Source organism: Rattus norvegicus, chromosome 5 (assembly GCF_021556685.1).
Source record: "Rattus norvegicus strain SHRSP/BbbUtx chromosome 5, alternate assembly SHRSP_T2T, whole genome shotgun sequence".
NCBI lineage: Eukaryota > Metazoa > Chordata > Mammalia > Rodentia > Muridae > Rattus > Rattus norvegicus.
Window position 1 is genome coordinate 73,228,377 of NC_141538.1, and position 18,413 is coordinate 73,246,789.

Genomic DNA, 18,413 nt, shown 5'->3' on the forward strand with positions numbered 1-18,413 from the left:
CTAATAATTATTTCCATTTCTTATTCCTTGTTGGAATATATTGGCTGCCCTGGGTCTTACAAAGTGTGCGGACACTAGCCGATGCACACAGGGAAATGCATTTACCTGCAAAGCATCGAGTAGTGTGAGACATTCCTCAAAGTTTAAGGGACCCCAACTCCAAAGTTTTACCAGGCCTACAGTTTACAAAGAGCACTTTTTTGTATTTTATTTAGTGTTTATAACTTTGAGAATTTCAGCCTCATCTTACTTGTAAAGAAACTGGGCTTTTTATTCTTTTCAGGGAATCAAGGGAAAACGCTATGAGACTCCTTTCTCCCTCCAGAGCATGAAGACGTTAAATATAGCTAAGGAGAAATCAAAGATGGTGGCCTTGTCTTCCCGAGACTGAGTCTCTGAGGAGGGACCCACTTACTCCAGGGAATAAAGAATGCCAAAGGGTCCTGCCTTATCCCAACAGCAGATGCTCTGAGATTATTGCTGTCTGCCAAGCCTAAGAGAGATTTTTTTAAAAAATCATTTATTGTATTTCATTTCATTTCATTTCATTTTATATGCGTGGTTGTTTTTCTCCTGCTTGCATCTCTATGCACCACATACATGCAGTGTCACAGAGGTCAGAGAGGGAGTGTGATACCATGGAACTGGAGTTACAGACAAGGTGTACAGTCACATGGCTGCAGGGAATCAAACTAGGTCCTCTCCAAGAGCAGTCAATGCTCTTAAACCAGTGAGTCACGTCTTCAGCCACAGATAAAATATTTTTAACAAGTGAGTCCCTGTTCAAACTTGCAGTCAACATTCATGTCGCTGTATTTGATAGGTTAAAAAAAATGTTCCTTCAGAATTGATTTTTTTTTTAAAGGTCTTCAGTTGTCAATGTCTTTGAACACCTGGCATAATCATTTCCTCTCTAGGAAAACGTCTTCAGGCTAGTTGTCAAAAATCTCTACATTTAATTGTGTATGTGCCTGTGCCCGTGCCTGTGAGTGTTACAATGTTACAAAGACTGAACTTTGGCAAGTGCTTTAGTACTGACCTTTAGTCACGGGTCTCATTTGGATCGTGTGTTTCCAGACAGGGTCTTCTCTCCCTACAGTGCTCAGGCTGGCTTTAAACTTTCTAGATTGTGAGAATTAAAGGCCCCACCATGCCCAGCCCTAAGAGTTATTCACCCTCCCACCACCACCAAAAAACAAAACAAAACAAAACAAAAAAAAACGAGTAGCCCACATCAAAACAAACAAACTAACAAACAAACAAACCACAAGAACTAGAAAGAAGAACCTTTAGAAATTATGGAACAAGCAGAATTTCTGATGTTAGAATTATGAGACCAAAGTTATAAAATGACTATACTTAAGACAGCTGTGCCTATTAATTTTGTTGTTGTTGTTGTTGTTGTTGTTGTTGTTGTTGTTTTCAAATAGCTGGGAAATGAAGCATTTTAAGAGATCCCCAGAGACACCATCTATTATTAGAGAAAAGTGGGAAAAAAGTGAAAGGAAAAAGAAATCTAACATATTTTTATTTTTAAAGATTTATTTATTTTACATATGTGAGTACACTGTCCCTGTCTTCAGACACACCAGAAGAGGGCATCGGATCTCATTACAGATGGTTGTGAGCCACCATGTGGTTGCTGGGAATTGAACTCAGGACCTCTGGAAGTGCAGTCAGTGCTCTTAACCTCTGAGCCATCTCTCCAGTCCCTAACATATTTTTAAAAGAATGACTGTCTTTATAAATGAAAACTAATTGTTGAAATTAAATGCTCAATAATGTATTAAATGTAATCGAAGGCAGAATAATTGGAGTAAAAACAGGTTAGTTAAAATTACCCAGAATGTGACAAGAGATAAAATAAAAGAACTCTGACCACTAGGAGGCCCAAGGCTAGAAAGTGAAAGTCTGTGCAGGTTCCAAAAGGGGACAGAGCCGCTGCAATTCCTCCTGTGTCTCTTTATTTTTATGATAAAGTTATTTAAGCACACATGAAAGAAAAAAGCAAAGAATATGCTATAAAGCCCATATGTCCACTCCCCAGATACCAGTTGTAAAAACTCTGCCACATTTGTTCATTTCCTTTCATTGTTGATGTATTTTAGAGCCGTTCCCAGAAGTCACATCATGTTGCTCTTGAAGGCAGTATTTGAATACTGAAATGCTGGAACTTTTCTAAAACGAGCAAAAGATACCATGCACAGATCCCTTATCCCCAGCCTTGCCTGATCAGGGTCAGGAAAATAAAACCACACCGAAGCATCTCTTCAGAAACCTGAGAAAAATGAGAGAAACTATGACAAGAAGCCACTAACTTGCTTAAGGTTCTTGTATACACATATGGAGAAATATTTTTTTCTGGCTTAGATGGCTGAGTCACTTTCAGGGCTACATAACTTCAAGTTTGGCATCTTCTTCCAGTAGGAAGTCACCATACTAAAGGCCCCTTAAAAAAATTCCATTCAGAGAATTCTTAATCTTTTTTTAAATTGTCTTTAACATTTTTATTTCTGTGATTGTGTGTGTGTGTGTGTATGTGTGTGTGTGTGTGTGTGTGTGTGTGTGTGTGTGTGTGTGTGTGTGTTGGTATAGTCATATGAAAAATATTTTCTTTTTTCTTTTTTCAGACAGAGTTTCCTTGTGTAGCCCTGGAATTTGTTCTATATGCCAGGCTGACATCGAACTCACAGAGATCTGCCTGCCTCTGCCTCTGCCTCTCTGCCTCTGCCTCTGCCTCTGCCTCTGCCTCTGCCTCTGCCTCTGCCTCTGCCTCTCTGCCTCTGCCTCTGCCTCTGCCTCTGCCTCTGCCTCTGCCTCTGCCTCTGCCTCTGCCTCTGCCTCTGCCTCTGCCTCTGCCTCTGCCTCTGCCTCTGCCTCTGCCTCTGCCCTGAATATAGAAAATAAATTTAAAGAAAAAGTACCAGAAGCTACGGAAGGAAGGAGGTACTGTTAGGGTCCCTGATTTTAGAGGGGCAGTCATGGAAGGAAAGACATGGTGGCTGCTGTGGCTCCACCCATACAGGTGGGAGCAAGAGCGCCTCACATCTTGGTGGATGAAGAGCTGGGAAGCTAGGCCTAAAAACCTCAGGAGGTACAGCCATCAGGGCCCACCTACTGCTCGGGCTGCAGCCCGAGTGCAAGGTTCAGCAGCAGGACCACACACTGAGGACCAACTTTGCAAATGTGTGAAACTACAGGAGAGCTTTTAGATTAAAACCATAGCAACTATTTTTGCTTAAATTTCCAGAAAGCTTCAGTTTATGGTAGAAATTGTTAGCAATTTCTAAATTTTCTGATGAAAGTTACAAGGAAGATATTTTTAAAAACTGTGTTTATTATTGGCTATGACGTGATACATGTGCACGTGTGCCGTAGTGCATGTGTGGAGGAGGTACAGTACAATTTTCTGGGAATCAATTCTCCCCTTCCAGTATGGGTTCCAGAGATTAAGCCCAGGCCATCAGACTTGTATTGCAATTGACTTCCTGGCCCTGTTGTTGACCTAAGAAGACTCTTTTGGGTTTTTGTTGTTGTTGTTTGTTTGTTTGTTTGTTTGTTTGTTTTTGGTGGTGGTGGTGGTGGTCATGGTGGTTGGTTTGTTTGTTTTGAGACAGGGTGTCACTTTGTAGCTCTTGCTCTGGAATTCGGTATGTAGACAGACCAGTCTGGCCTTGAACTGAGAGATTTCTCTGTTCATGCTTTCTGGGTGTGGATTAAAGGCAAGTACCACGGCATCCGGATAAGAAATCTTTTAAATACCAACCTTCCCTGGGGGTGGAGAGATGACTGAGTGGTTAAGAGCACCAGCCATTCTTGTAGAGGACCTGGCTCCAGTGCCCAACACCCACAAAGCATCTCAAAACCTTTTGTAACTCTAGTCCCAGGGGATTCCAACACCCGCTCCTGGCCTCTGGCGTCACTGCATGCAAGACACACATGTAACCAAAACATCCACAATAATAATAATAATAATAATAATAATAATAATAATAATAATAATAATAATAATAATAATCGTTTTAAAAATACTACATCTGATTGGCAAAAGGTAGGTTTCTTTAAATCTTTCTTGAATGTCCTAATGACCAGAATTAGATGAACTTAAAAAAGAAACCATACAATCAGAGAAGCAAAGCAGTGAGTCTGGCTCTGGTGAGTTTAGGAGTTGTCAGAGTTGATACAGATGGGCCATTATCGGTTGAGGATTAAAGGGACTAGGGAAGGTAGTACCTGGCATTTATTTACAGCATAAACTAGAGATCGCTGGGAAGCATGAGCACCCAGATTGTTTTAATTGAACTTTGCACAGAAGATATTCAATGATTGTCAGGTCAAAATTCACCCCAAAATCACCACTTTCCTATACTTGTTTTCAAATTTCCAGAAGTCATTCATAGTTACAGGATTTTCAGAAAATATATCTAATAAAAACCATCAGCAGCTAACTGTTGGCCGTCATAAAGATGCTACCATTTCCTGCTCATCTTCTACCCGCCCACATAAAGGCTTTATAACCACTGTGGTAAACATCCTCATGTATCAATCTCCGTGCCGATCCTGCAATTTCCTTTGAGTAAATTTCTGTAAGTGAGGTTATAAAAATAAGAACTTCCTAAGGCTCGTGATATATTACCAAATTGACATTCAGAAATGTTGTAACAATCCATATTCCTAAGAACTTTATTTAACACGAAAAAATACCATGAAATCCACTGCATTGGCATTTCTTCATTCGAGTACAATAGAACATATGACGACAGTAACTGAGAGTTATGTTTTAGAAGTGGCCATGGGCTAGACAGATGGCTCAGTGGTTAAGAGCACTGACTGCTCTTCCACAGGTCCTGAGTTCAATTCCCAGCAACCACATGGTGGCTCACAGCCATCTGTAATTGGGATCTGATGCCCTCTTCTGGTGTGCATGAAGACAGCTACAGTGTACTCATCAAATAAATAAACAAACAAATCTTAAAAAAAAAAAAAGTAATTATAGCGACCAGAGAATGCAACAATGTAGCACTCAGTTTAAAAAGTGTGGTGTTAAATGGCCATTATACACAAATTAAATCTAATTTTGTTTTTAAAGAAGAACTATCTCTATCTTTATATTGATCTGTATCATTTATATCTCAGGCAACAGGAAGAGAAATCTAAAGGAAATGTACTAAAAGGTTGGTAATGGTCAGGAGGGGGCAAGGAATAACGACCAAGAGATGTGTGAAGAGATTGGGCATTGGAGCCCAGATTTTCAGCTTACAGTCTTAGGCCTGTGTCTGTATGACTTCTTTAGAGCTCAGTCATGTCCTTTAGAGAAAGAACAATAAAGGGAGGAGGGCAGAGAAGAGAGAAAGTGGCAGGGCAAAAGAGAGGGAGGATGACTGTGAAAATAAAGGACCTCAGAGGTTCAGAATGAGGACTAAATACAGGGGTGCAGTAAGTGACCAGCAATGGCTTGTTATTATTGAGTGTCACCTGCATACATTTGAAGACACTGCTGTGTGTTTTATTAATTCAAAAGCATCTGCTGGGGAATGCTAGTTTGCATTTCCAGTTTGTTATGACTTGGGTTCCCAAAAGGCTCATGCACTGAAGGCTTGGATCGTGAAAGCTCTGACTTACTTTGTGATTTAATTTCTTCAAGGGTCCACAACTGAATGCACTGCTGGAGGCAGAAGAACCTGTGGAGGCAGAAGGGGCCTGATGGAAGGACTTTGACTCTGCTTCTCTCTGCTTTTCTGCTTCCTGTCGATCATAAGCTGAGAAGATTTGCTCTAGCCCAGCCTCCCCGCCAACATGTTCTGTGCCACTGCATATTGGCCTAGCAGCCACAGAGCCAAGCGACCGTGGGATGAAATATCTCAATCCAGGCACCAAAAGTTGCTGTTTCAGACACTTTGACACAGCAATGAAAACTCGATTGGCCCATCTTTGTTTACCACTCTGAAAAATAAAGAATACAGCCTTCGGGGCTTCTCTGGTTTCAATGACTTATGGTGGAAACAATAGTTTACATACATTGTGCACTTACTGTCTACCACTAACTATGGACAGACAACCCAAAGCGAGGGATGGGGGTGTCAATTGCTAGCCTGGGGCAAAATGGGGTGGGGTGGGGGGGAAAGAGCATGGCCTGCTGAGAACTTGAAAAGCAAAATGGGCATGTCTAACATCTCTGTGTAATGCATTGTTCAGTAAGCATACATTATAATTCAGGAAAATGTACATTCCGCCAGCCATGGTGTACAGCTATAATCCTCATTATTTGGGAGGCGGTGGCAGGAGATCATGAGTTCAGGGATTGGCTGGGCCATCTAGTGAGTTCAAGGTCAGCTGAGCAGCTTGGAAAGACCCTCTCAATAGATGACAGACAGACAGACAGACAGACAGACAGACAGATGCATCTCAGTGGTAGAGAACTTGCCTAACATGTGGGCAATCCCATGACTGAGGAGAAAAATGGGGAAAAAATGTAATTTTAAAAACTGAAATGTACTCTTTTATGTTCAGAATGAGGACCCCACCGCGCACCTCTATCTTCCATCCCCAGCTGGCTATGTTCTTCTGAATTTTTAATATCTTAGGAAAAGTGAAAAACGAATTAAGAAAATTATGGCTGATAATAAAATTTGAAGCTCGTGTATTAAAAGCGGCCCATGAGCCGGGCACGCTGCTGGAACCTTGGGAGCGTCCTCCCTCATCCTGAGGATGCCTGCCATTTGCAAAAGGGCCCCACGGTCTGTGATTCGCAGAGCTGCTGATATTTGTCTGACTCCAGCTCCCCAGTACAACTGGTACATCAGGGTGTTGCAGTTCTTAAGAAGAACAGAAAAGAGGGACAGGAAGATGGTGAGCTTCAGGCTCAAGAAGGCCTTGCTTGAGCAAGTCCCTTACCTTTTCAATGAGCCTGGGGTCCCAGGTTGTAAGGTATCTCTACCAACACTCTCTTGAGTGATGGCCCAGGAGCCTGAAGGAGCTTAGGCACCCTTCTGAGGAAGCAATTTTATTTTTCTTTCCCAGGAGGGAAAAGTGCAGCATTAGGTTTCTAAATAAGCTGTTTTTCTTCTGGTACTTAGTCATTTTAATCCACATTTAAGACTTTGGAAATAATATTGAGGACGGTATCAGTGTTTTGAAGAGGATGAGATGGAGGACTAAGTGCCTGCTCATCGGCTGATCCCGGCAAGCATCATGCTCACGGGCTGTGTGTGCCTTGACGTTTACCTGCAAGGCATGCTCCAGTGTTTACAGTGTTTTTAAATGTGAGACCGCACTCAAGCCGCAGCTCTGGTTCCACAGCGATATTATCCTTTCCCTTTGTGGAGTCCTGAGTGACTTGTGCTGGGAAACATAGGAAGAGATCTGATGACGTCAGGGAAAGATCGGTGAGAGAGGCAGTCAGACTTAATCGCTTGGAGTGTTGAGAGCAGACCACTGAAGTCTCTTCTTTGGCAGCATTCCAACCAGAACCCGAGGAGAGGGAAAAACAGACAAGTAAACAAAACACACAGACAAACCAACCCATGGAAGGCCTTGCATTTCTAGGCGTATGCATGAATGAGGCAGAAAAAGGGGCAGACAGAGGAAATGACAAGAATTGGGAATGTGGGCCAGCAAGACGACTTCATGACTAAAGGCATTTGTGGTCAACCCTGATGAGTTCAGTACCAGACCCATGTGGTGGAAAGAGAAAAATGACACCTTCAAGTCGTCCCCTGACTTCCACATCCATACACCCCCATGAAATAAATAACTGTAGAAGAAGTTTTTAAAAGAACTGAGACTTAATCAGCATTAAGTGTGTATGCTGTACGTTGAAGGTCCTCATGCTTGCCTCATAGACATCTAATGAGAGTCTGCTTCTTCCTCATTTAGATGCAGGGGGATGACTTAGCAGACATGTTAAGGGGACTCATAAGATGATCGAAAAATGGATGTACTAACTCACCGGGGTCAACCGAAAAGCTCTCAGAACCAACCATAGGGCAGCTGTCTCTCTAAACCATAGTCAATTATACCCCCAAACAGGATTATGATATTGTGAAGAGAACCACAGTAGATGAGGGCTTGGGCCCTGGGTTCTGACGACCTGGATTTGGATGACAGTCCTGCCATCTTCTAGATATTGGGCAGTGGGGAAATTCTTCCCTTACAGGAGTGACTGAGTTACATTACCAAATCTTTCTTCCACTTCCTGCCCATGTTTATATGGAAGGATGTGACTGGTCCTAGCACAACACAACAAAAAAAGAATATGTGTCATTTTGGTGCTAAAGTGATTTAAAAAAGAAATGTTATGGGCCATATCCGGTATTCTACATGCTGTGGGGGAGAAGTACTCTAACCCCTTTAATACATAGATTTGGCCTTGACCCTCACTGGCCGTGCAGTGGCATAGGGTCAAAGGAAAGATGTCCTCTTTACTCCCAATCCCTCACTGCCTGAAGCAGGCTGTGAAAGGAAAATTATACAGATTTAAGGTTTAAAAATATGAAGTTAAAAGAGTATGTTTCAACTCAGGACTAAACACTGTGAAAAGCAAGTCCAGGCAGCCCCGCCCTGCCGCTAGAACTAACAGACCATAAAAGAAAAGGAATGCAGAACAGACCAGGAGTACCGGACATGACTCACAGGCCACCTGGCAGGAAGAGATAAGCCCCCAGCCCCCGACATCCAGGACGCCCCAAACCTGCCAATGTGTGTAGCTATACCTTATTACCTCATCATGTGAAATAGCCAATCATATGTGAACATGTCTATGTGCCTCGTTTGAATCCACCAATCCCCGTAACTATGCATCTGCTTCTGTACGCCCGCTTCTGCTTCCCCAATCCCTATAAAAGCCCCATGCTGGAGCTGCTGGACGCGCAAGTCCTCCGAAGAGACTGTGTGCGCGCAGGTACCTGTGTTTTCCAATAAACCCTCTTGCTGATTGCATCCGAGTGGACTCGGCTCGGTCATTGGGCGCTTGGGACTGCTCCTGAGGGAAAGGTCCTCTCCGGGGGTCTTTCAGCTGGAGAGATGGCCCTGCCCCTTGTTGGGCACCATGGGAGAGCTGGTCCATAGGGCATGAGAGTTGGACTGGCTGCAGCACTCGGGAGAGCAGTTCCCACTCCTCCCCTTGACAGCACAGTAGAGCTGGCCTTGGTGATATGGGTATGGGTGAGCCAGCCCTGATGAACACGGGAGAGTTGTCAGGCTGACCAACTGAGCTCCCACCCAAGCCCAGATCCAGGGCTTTGAGCTGGCCCACCTCAATATCTACTCAATCTACAATCTATCTGCTGTAACTGGTGAAGGGGCTGGTTCTCCAGAACCAACACACAAGTTCTCCACAACACGGGGTAACAACAGGATATCTGAGAGGAGTCCCCGTGGAGGCTCTAGAGCTGACAGTGTGGTGGAAGCCAGAGACTTCCAACAAGACCAATGACTCACTGCAATGAACAACAGAAAAGCTGTGTGGGCAAAAGGGTATACTATGTGACACACTGTGTGTGACACACAGGAACTTCCACTTGGAGATTTTATTTTTATTGTTGTTGTTCATTTGCTTGTTTTCTTCTGTGGGGAGATTGCAAGCAGGGGACTGATATGGGGAGGCAACGAGATGAATGGGATTGGGGTGCATGATGTGAAATCCACGAAGAATCAATAAAAAGTTAAAAAAAGAATGTGGCTTTTAGGGTAAAATCATTATCCCAGTATAATCAACTCTACCTAGATTACTTTTCTATTTCACTGTGCTAATTGCTAAACCGGTGATTTAAAAAGAATTTGTGCCCCACACCTGAGTAGATTACTTAACAGGCAGGATGTTGAGGGAAGAAATGAACAGGAAATCTGGGTAAATTGTTACTTTTCTTTCTTTGTCCTCTCCCCCCATAAGGAAGAGGGAAGTGGACCTCGTGACTCTGAAAGACTCCTCTGTGCCTACAGCACTGATCCGCTGTTTCCCATTTTTGCTTCCCCTCTGCCGTCAGGATTTGATAACTACATTGGTGACTATTCCTCGTCAAACATTTTCTTGGTTGATCTCAGACAGGCCAGAAGCAGGGCTGACAGAAACTGAAGACAGGCATACATTTTTCTGGAAACACAGAGACGATGGTATGAGAACCTTGACATTAGCCTCTCCCCCTCCCTCCCCCAACTTCTGAAGAAGTCAAAACCGGAACTGATCAGAAGGGAGCCCAGGGAAGCTGTCGACAATCATGAGCGGGTCCTCTGGGATGGGGACAGCATGTCGTTTTTACTTTAGTACTTTTTAAAATGTCTTTTTACATGCCTACAACTAGCTGAAGGGGAGTGAGAGAGCAAAGCTGTCAGGCCAGCAGCATCTTAATTATGGAGATTAGAAATATTTTATGCAATTGACACAGACTCTTCAAAATTACATAGCATTAGGGAAAATGACTGTCTAGCACCAATGGGAAAGGAAGAAAAGCGCTCAGAGAACGAATAGGTAAATTTTGACAGTTTGTCCAATAAAATAATGCTAGTTAGCAAAGGAAACTTTAAAAAAACAGACTCACGCTAGAGCTTTCATTGCCTGACGCAAATCTCTTAACAGGACTAGTGGGAAGCCAGGAGTGACAGTAGCTAAGCTTCAGATAGCCAGTCCAGTCAGACTGCACAGCCTCCTCCTCCAGATTCCACACTTCATTCTGCAATGTCGCACTCACCCTGTGCTCCAATAGCTCTTGGGAACTGAGTGACTGGGCAATCAAGTCAGGCTTGCTTTCGGGAGAGCCTGTGTCCTTTGCTCATGGGGAGAATTATCAGTTAGAATCCCCAAAGTGCTACCTTGCAATGTGTTTTCAAAAAGTCTAATTACTTCCCATGACCTAGCAATTTCCTGCTGGGCACAGGATCATCTGCTGCTGTAAGAACTGAGGCCCACTGAGAGGATCCTGAAGACCAAATGCTTTGGTGGAGAATGCGGAGGACACCATCAATCACACTTCAGCATCATTTTGTTGTATTGAGCGGGAGTGAACGAGTAGGGTCCCTGTTTTAGCACCTGCTGTTTTTATTGTTTAATCTCTTCTCTCCGTGGTCTTTCTTGGGGTGATATCACAGTGATTACTTAACAACCAAGAAGCTTACTCTTGTGTTGCTCTGGTCAAAATCATCTGAGTTATCTTGTCCAGAGAAAGTGCAAATCCCAGAAGCTTTGGATGTCACAGGGTCACATAGATGGGTGACACTGGAACCTGGGAGAGGATGCTCTGTAGGATTGTAGACTAGTTGGTAGAGAACTTGCCTAGCGTGCACAAAGCCCAGGTTTGATCCACCAGGTGCTATGGCACATGTGTGTATTCTGAGCGCTTGAGGAGGCACGAGAATCAGAGCGTTAAAGGTCATTCTCCGCTATGTAATAAGTTTGAGGGCAGCCTAGTGGACATGAAGTTTGGTTACAAACAAGCAAAGTATTCAATGGATAATCATCACAGTTTTATAGAACATTTGAAACTTTCTTCCTCTTGTCCACATAGTGAGTTCAAGACTAGCCAGGGACTCATGAGTTCATGTAGTGGTGGGGTGGTGTAGACTGAGCCAATGGAGGGCCCGAAAACAATTGCGTATGCTGTTTTTACAATATGACTCAGACATTTCTTCCACCTTTATCTTGAATTCGAATGGGCCTGTGACTAGTGTAAAAAGTGATGTCATGTGCTTCCTAAGGCGAGTTATGAAAAGTAATACTGTGTCAACCTTACTCTTCCTGGGAAGCTTGCTCTTGGAGCCTAGCCACCTTGCCACCAAGAAAGTCCAAGTCACATGGCAAAGCCCCAAGTAGGTATTTTGGCTGACAGCCAACAGCCAGCACCAACTGCCAGGCTTTTCTGACTGTGGAAACCTCAAGATAATTCTTGCCCTGTCTGCTATCTAGTGCAGTCACCCGAGAGCCGCCCAAGTGAGATCTGCCTGGCCGAGTCTACGCAGCCCACAGACTGCTGAAAGGCAGTAACAAATGAGGGCTATTGGAAGCCATTGGCCTTTAGTTTAGTTTGTGATGCAACAATGTATAACTGAGACCTTGAATGGATCCTACCCCTTCCTCAGCCGACATCTTTGTCTAAGTCTTTAATACCGAAGCAATCTCTTTTGTGCCCTTCTTGCATTCTCCAGTTAGCCAAAGCTACTTGTTCAGCTTAAAGGCAGCTTCTTCCATGCGGCCTTTCTTAATCATAAGATTTAAGTGTTCTCTCTGTTTTCTCTGCCTGCAGGACAGTTAAACCCCTGCTTCCTCCTGATCTAGGATCCTAGCAGTTTCACAGACTTTTATCAAAATAGTCCTTGAATCATTTGAACAAGAGCAGATGATTTTGCTAAAAGTATCATCTATAGATAATTCAGAAAGCATTGACCTGTATGATAGACTTTTCCTGGGGACATCCAACACACTCCCCTTCTCGCCCAGAGGTCCCCCTATGGCTGACCAATTGCACCAATGCAATTGTACCAATGTCTGATTTGGCGGACCAGTGAGTTTTTAATCTATATCAGGCTACTAACAGGAGAACAAGCAAAGAGTTACTTTCAAAGGAGCAGAGACGGCTCAAAGTAGCTGCCAAGCACACCCCCAATGTGGGTGATGGACCCTCAAAATTACAACCCTGGAGATCCAGGGCTCTTGCAAGCAACTCCATAGTGTGAACTTCTTTTTCGTTGATAGGTAGCTTAGCTGGTCAAAGTCTCAATCCACACTTAAGGGGCCTTAAGAATCTTGGGTTTTAAAAATTTATTATTATACCTTTTAATTACAATTTTTTTTTGTTTTACCTCCTTTCATAGTTTGAGGCTTCTTTGGCTCCCTTTCCTTCCCGGAGCAAATATTTCAATTATGAGGCTGTTGCAATTAGACTGAACAGGCCTTAAAGCAAACTCCCTTTTGTCTGGTTCTGCCTTGCCCTGGTTTATCCCTGATATTCTTTAAAGTGAGTCCCCCCTGAATTCTTGCAATGGAAATATAGTCTGCAACAGGACAGCATTGGAAGCTAGAGTCTTCCGAGGGAGTTGTTTAGGTCATATGGGCCGTGTCCTCCTGAATGGATTCATTCTCCTACTATGTGGCCATGTGAGGATGCAGTATTCATTGTTTTTGCCTTTTTGCTTTCTACCCTGTAAAGACACAGAGGAAGACCCTCACTAGATACCAATGTCTTAATCTCAGACATCCCAGTCTCTGAAAACAGTAAACAATAAATTCCTGTTCTGAATGAACTAGTTTCAGGTGATTTGTTATAGCAACACAAAACAGACTAATGGAAACATCATTCTGCAAAGGCATTTACAATGAAAAGATTAGTATAAATGCCTTATGAATATATATATATATATATATATATATATATATATATATATATATCATGGTATCCCATCATAATACTGATTTTAACTTACTTTTACTTTGATAGTTGTGGTGGTTTGAATGAGAATGCCCCCCCCAAAAGAATATATATTTGAATACTTGGTTTAACTATTTTGAGAAAGAATTAGGAAGTGTGGGCTTGGGCTTGTTGGAGAAAGTGTATCACAAGGGGTGGGCTTTGAGATTTCAAAAGGCCACAGTAGGCCCAATTCCTCCCTCTTTGCCTACATGTTGCAGTTCACGGATCAGATTTAAGTTCTTAGCTACTGCCCCATGGCCATGCCTGCCTGTCTTCCACCATGCTCTCTGCCAGGACGATTCCTCTGAACCTGTAAGCAAGCTCACAATTAAATGCTTTTTAATATAAGTTGGTTTGGTTATGGTGTCTCCTCACAGCAATAGAACAATAACTATATTGCAATCACGTGGTAGGCATATTACCATTATACCAGGTCCATGTCAGTGAATGTGGATTACGACATATATTTTATGTTTACATTTACATAGTATTCCTATTATTTTGGCAAATACATAATTGGTCTTCTATCCTATGGAAGTTTAGGTTTCCCTCAATTTTTCTTTATTAAAAATACTGGATTGTGATGGGACATCCCCAGGGAAAGAACTGCTTAGTTAGAAGAAATGTAGCTTTTAAATTTTATACAGATTTTTAAATTCCTCTCCAGGAAGAGGGCCATATTTATATCCCCATCAATCGTGGATAGGGCGCTATGATAGTCCCTGATGCTCGCTGTTATTAAGCTTCTAAATCGTCACCCATTTCTTAGGTGAGGAATGATATCCTCTAATTTTTTTAACGTACAGTTTTATGATCAGGGAGACTGAGCGGCTCTTCACGTTTTATTAGTCCTTGTATTTCTTTCACTGTGGCATGCTTTAGCTGCCTTTTCTTCTTAAATGGGAATTCATAAAGCTCTTATGTGGATTCTGCTAATATTATTCATGTCTGTTTGTGTTCACTTGTGGTATCTTTTGCATCAAGCAGTTTTAAAATGTTTATGTAGTTAATTTTTAATCTGCCTTTTGATAAAGTACTAGGATACATTGTTTCCCAGAGAAATGTCCTCTATTTAAAATTAGACATATTGGATCTGAGATGGTTGATAACTGAGTGAGCCTGATCCCCGGAACCTTCCTGGTGGAAGGAGAACACTGATTCCTGGAAGTTGTCATCAGAGTTTTACATGCATTCTGAAGTCCAAGTGCACACACACCTACATTCTAAGTACATACATACATACAATTTTTAAATGTAAAAAGGACACACTTAAGGCATTATAGGAAAATATTTTTTAAAAGGAAACATTTACAATTTGAGAAGAGCTTTCTTTTTGAAGCACTTATATTTTTTAAAAAAAGCCTAAATTCCAAGAGACTCATTTGACAAAATGTTTTTATTCATAAGTCTTTCCAGGTGCCAAATTAGTTTTTGGTATCTGGTACGCAGTGGGAGCTTGTATGATAGAGGTAAGAATGTAAGAATAATTAGGAAAAAATTAAATATGACAATTTTCATAGGCAAAACAAACTAATCCCCTCCCCCACTTTCCAGAAGAATTTCTTCTGGTGCATAGTTTTAAGGTACACTCCATCATGAAGGAGTGGGGAGGTTGCAGGAACTTGACCTAGCTGGTCACATTACACGGGCAACCCACAGTTGGGAAGTAGAGAGTGACGGATGTTGCTACTCTGCTCACTCTTTTTTACTCAGGCCAGACCCCAGCCCATGAAATGATGCTGCCTGCAGTGAAGGAAGATTTTCTCACGTCACAGTCATGCCCAGAGGTCTGACTGATTTAAATCCCACCAAGTTGACGATCTGTATTAATCATCACAGGAAAGAAGTGTATCTTCTGGCACCATCTCATGCTAATGTTGAGTTCCGTTCTCCCTTTCTTACCCCTGCTCTGTCCTGAGTTTCTGTCCACGTTTTATATATTATATATGTGTATGTATATACATATATTTTTTTCCATCACGGCGAATGGCATACAGCATAAGCGTTACCGCCTTAACCACCTCCTGTGTACGTTGGGAAGGAGGGCAGTAGTTTTCAGCCACCATCATCGTCTCTTTTCCTTTTGTCCAGCTGGAATGCCACACTTACAAGTCCCGCCCGACATTTTCTTTCCTGTCACTGACTGTTCTGACACCATTACGTCTTGTATATAAGTGGACTCAGATGATGTTTGTCCTTTTATGACTGGCTTACTTTACTTGGTGCATTGTTCTCGGTTTTCACCTGTATTTAGCAATGTTAGAAATCTTAGTCAGGTGGACATGGTGACCACAAAGCTAACAGGATGAGAAAGGCTGGGGTACAGCTAGTGGTGGAGCATCTGTCCCATGTACACTCATCCCTCTTGTTGTCTTAAAACTATTCTCTAATTCTTGGCTTAAACCACCCCACCCTCCACTGCCCGTCACTAGAAAGTGATTTTTAAAGCAAGGGCCTTTCCCTACCTAGGGCTTTGGCTACTAAAGAGGCTTAAAAACATATTGTTAAATAAATGTGTTCCCTACTCATTAGATTGTCTCTTTCCTTCCCAGTTCAGTATTCACATCCTGGACTCTATTTCTCTTTTCTCACCTCGCTAATCCCCCAATACTACCTACCAACACTTTTCTTAGTTTAGTAATAGCTTTAATCCTGAGGACTGATATTTTGGCCTAAGCCTCCTCATCAAAATCACTTACATTTAGCTAGGAAGTCAATTTAAAAATTACAGAATGAATTGAAGGACTACAAAACAATGTAAGCCCTTTAGAAAAGTAATGGGGAAATATGTTTTACCCCTCTAAACACAAGTTTACAGCCAACAGTTTGTAGAGAACATATTTATGTTATCTGATCTTGCAACAAAATACCCAAGTGAAACAATAAATAAAATTCAGAGTCTGTTATGGTTTGTGTATGCTTGGCCCAGGGAGTGGCACTGTTAGGAGGTGTGTTCTTGTTAGAGTAGGCCTGTCACTGTGGGCATGGGCTTTAAAACCCATGTCCTAGCTGCTGGCAAGCTAGTCTTCTGTTTGCCTTCAGAACAAGATGCAGAACTCTCAGCTCCTCCAGCACCATGTCTGCCTGGACACTGCCATGCTCCCATCTTGATAATAATAGACTTAACCTCTGAACCTGTGAGCCTACTCCAATGAAATGTTGTCCTTTTAGGAGTTGCCTTGCTTGTGGTGTCTATTCACAGCAGTAAAACCCCAACTAAAACAGAGTTACACAATAACACTGGAAAAACATAAACTTACAAATGTGGGCAGGTACAGTTATGGAACAAAGGAATTAGCGATCTCTAGATTTGCCAGAACATTGATACTTTCTTTCTGAGTCTGTATCCAAATTCAGGAGAAATCTTTCCCAGAAGGTCTTCCACTCTTGAACTTACTTGCGAACCTGAAATACATTTCTGAGGTCTCAAATAGAATCTGCTCTTAGCTCTCTGGTAATGAATGAACAGCTACAGCCTTCGGTTACAATTAGTTTTGGATTCAGGAGCATTTCCCAGGGGTAATCTGTGAATGCTCGTAGGGAGGTTGGTGAGGCAGACCTGGAAGTTGGGGCTCAGCGGAACGGATTTCGTTCCCGTGGGATATAGCTGTGAACACCGTATGTTAGAACGTAACACAGCCAGTGCACCAAATGCCCTGGTTTTTTTTTTTTTTAAATTAGAAGGTTGAGTGGGCATGAACACACACACACACACACACACAAGCACCACTCACATATAGATGCATTTATATTTATGACATTCTCCCCTCCTCCATCTCAAGCCTGACCTCATGTGAACAATGAGTCAGGCTTTACTGAAATCATTGGAAAGACCATTAGTTCTGTATTTCCCTTCAGTGAGTGACCGGCACTGAGCCTCCCTTCTGAGGCTGGAAACCGTGGAATTCACACGGCCAATTATGCAATACTAGACTATTGGGAAGCATTTCCGGCTGGCTCAGCTGGTGATCTGATTTTACCCTGCAGCATCAAGATTGATAGGCCTTATAATTTTATCCTGGTTAGTGCAGACGTTGTTCTTATGTAACTCGAAAAAAAATTTTTTTAAACCTCCCTGTTTTTGAAAACAAAAACCCTACACCCTTTTAGAGGTTTTCCCTCATGACATCTCAAGGTAGTAAGATCAGCGCCCTGAGCTCTGGCTAGGGAAGAAAAACCAAAAACCCAGTTTCCTCATTTCTGAATTTGCTGTAATTTAATTCCACTGAATGATGTGTGTGCTTGTTTATGAGAAAGAGTGAAAAGAGCAGAACAGTAAAGCCTCCCTCTAAATCACGTTGTTTCCCTTGGTTTGGGAGACTGAACTTAGCAGGGCAAGAGCTTGAGCTTCACTCCATCCCCCATCACTGCATCTAGGAGGGTTCTCTGGGCACCGTGGGGATGGGACAGAGTCTTGTCCTTCAAAGGTACAGAATATCAATTTAGGAGCCCTAGTTTCTCTCCTGCTAATGAAGGGGTATAAATTTACACCATCACATTCATATTCGTACATAATTAGTGTGTTTACGGAAACACTTTGCAGAACCTCAGAAGGCCTGGTTCTACTACTTAAAGGGAAACCTCCAGTGAGGAGCAAACACAATGGAATATACTTGGATTGGGCTATTCATCCATCATCCATGGCAGGAGAGAGATACCCCAAACAGACAAACACCCCATGGTTTTATGATGCACTGAGAAGGCCAGCTACAGATGAGAAAATAAGTACTAGCTACTACATGGAACCACTGTGCTAGCCAGAGAGATTTTTATAATCTGAGAAAAAAGCTCCCATCTTGACTTGCTAAGAGAGACAACTCATCTTTCCTTGATTATATAGAAGGAAGACAGATGGCTTCTTGTTTAAGACTGTAATTTCAGCATCCTCCCTCAGTTAAAAACAAGATGTCCTTTTCTGGCTTTGAGGGAAAATCTCAAGGGAGGGATTTTTATTCCTGGCTATATTGAATAATTCAACAAACATCCCAGAGAGCACAGGGAGATACAAAGAAGAAA